The sequence below is a fragment of the Trypanosoma cruzi genome, genomic scaffold (assembly GCF_000209065.1).
Source record: "Trypanosoma cruzi strain CL Brener 1047053514047 genomic scaffold, whole genome shotgun sequence".
NCBI classification, from domain to species: Eukaryota; Euglenozoa; class Kinetoplastea; order Trypanosomatida; family Trypanosomatidae; genus Trypanosoma; species Trypanosoma cruzi.
Genome location: NW_001849167.1, coordinates 5842 through 8002, shown reverse-complemented (window position 1 = coordinate 8002; position 2161 = coordinate 5842). Strand labels below are relative to the sequence as shown.

The 2161-nt window shown below is 40.9% G+C and overlaps 14 annotated features.

The window, feature by feature from the left end:
• Positions 1-2161: a sequence feature (haploid, non-Esmeraldo-like haplotype).
• Positions 183-239: a microsatellite.
• Positions 304-332: a sequence feature (AT_rich).
• Positions 399-435: a sequence feature (CT-rich).
• Positions 618-686: a sequence feature (A-rich).
• Positions 804-939: a sequence feature (CT-rich).
• Positions 984-1018: a microsatellite.
• Positions 1170-1252: a sequence feature (A-rich).
• Positions 1265-1308: a sequence feature (A-rich).
• Positions 1521-1560: a sequence feature (AT_rich).
• Positions 1619-1646: a microsatellite.
• Positions 1784-1814: a sequence feature (AT_rich).
• Positions 1846-1874: a microsatellite.
• Positions 2050-2116: a sequence feature (A-rich).

The following is a 2161-nucleotide window of genomic DNA, read 5'->3' as shown; positions in this document are numbered from 1 at the left end:
ACGGCAGGGGTCGAGTCAACCACCCGCAGAAATACACTCAATCCACTCACTCACTCACTCACAGAAACAAACAGACAAAAGGGCAGTGATTGGGTGGTCCCCTCCCCTACTGCGCAGTGGAATGGACGCAGGCAAAGTTTCACACACCCCAAAGACCACGTCACTGCAAACAGAGAAAAGTGAAAAAAAAAAAAAAAGGAAAAAAAAAAAAAACAAACAAACAAACAAACAAAACAAAACCACCCTAAGAAACATGAGCATGCGTGTAGGTCTTGGTGTATGCATAGGGATGCGTGCACCCACATATATATTATATATTATATATTATATTACATATGTGGGTGTGTGCATGTGTGTGTAGGGGGGAGTATTTGTTACACACTATCCTTCCCTCGCATTCCTCCCCTCCCTCCCTCCCTCTCTCTCTCTCTCTCTATTATTCCTTCCTTCCTTTCCCTCTCACATGCACATGCACAGTCCCTCATTTTATCCTTCTTTCCCTTCTGGCACCTCACACCTCATTTAGGTTTCATTTGCTCAGTTAGTCAAAGGGAAGTCTCGCGTGTTTTTAACGTCTCCCCCCACCCCCCCACTTCTCCACCCCCCAAATTTTCGCAAAAAACAAAAAAATACACACACAAAACAAAAACACAAAAATAAAAGCAAAAAAAAAAAAAAAACAAGAAGGGAGGGGAGTAAAATTGACGTCATGTGCTCGTGCGTCACAGACAAAGTCAAAATATATCAAGGCGGCCCGCCATAGAGACTGTTCAACCAAAAATACCTCCACGTAAAGGCAAAAGTTCTTCACTTCTTTTTTTCGTTTTTTCTTTTTTCTTCCCTCCTTTCTTTTTCTTTAATCCTCCGCACTTCAGTACTTCCCATCCTATGTGCATCACACACCTCCCTTCACTCTCTCCTCCCTTCTCTTCTCTTCCCGCAGATGTGGAAGTACGCGCAGGAGTATGCCATGGGGCGCATTTACACAGAAACGCACACACACACACACACACACACATGGACGCACATGCCCACAGCCGCGTTGATTGAAGGGAAATTGAAGAAAGTCATCATCACATCCTCATGCCGAGTCCCTTAACGTGCATTAGTCTGTCTTTGCGTGTCTGTGTCTGTGTGTGTGTGCACGGATCCGGGGCAAAGCACGTAGGAGAAACAAGAAGTACAAAAATATAACAACAACGACAAAGAAACACACACACAAAAAAAAAAAAAAAGAGGAAAAAGAAGCAAATACTTCTCCTTCAAGAAGAAAAGAAAAGAAAAAAAAAAAAAGAAGAAATAAATAAATAATAATTTCGTCTGAGCTTCAGTGGAGTGTACGGTACCCTCGCCATCTTCATCCCGTCATCCATGAAATCCAATGCACGCACCCAACCATTCCAATGCCTTCTTACATTACGAATAGGCATGGGTGCATGCCTCTACATGTAAGGGGGTAATGGTATGAGTGGTAGTGGCGGGAAAAGAAAAAGATGCCAAGGTCGCTCTAAGGCCGCATGTATATAAATAAAATATAAATATAAATATAAATATTTATAAGTGTGTGTGTGTGTGTATGAGCAGGGAGAAGAAAAAAAAAGAAAAACACACAAAATATTCCCCTCCCCTCCCCTCCCTTCCCTTCCATTTTATTTATATTTTTCTTTTTTTTGTTCATAACAAACAAACAACCAAAAAAAAAAAAAAAAAGACCCCCGTTCCTTACAATTTTTATTCCATACATATTTATAAATGTATGCGTGTTTGTCGGTCTGTCTGTTTGTATATAAAAATAAAAATAAATTTATAAATATCGTTCACTCCAATCGTTCCACATTTTATGTGCCCCTCCCCCCTCCCCCCCTCCCCCCCCCTCTCTTTTCTTCTCATGCCTCTTCCTCTCTGGCTGTCGGTCTCTCTCTCTCTCTTTGGGGAATACCCGCATGACGACACGTAAAATACATGAAAATCCTGCCAGAATAAACGCATCGCATGCAGCGAGAAAAAAAGGAAAAAAAAAGGGAAAAAAGTGCCAAAAACGTTCATCATAAAAAAAAAAAAATAAATAAATAAAACAAACAAAAGAAAGGGGGGGGGGGAAAAAAAAAAAAAAAAAGGAAGTCCCCCCCATCCTTCCATCACATATTTATATATTTGTGTG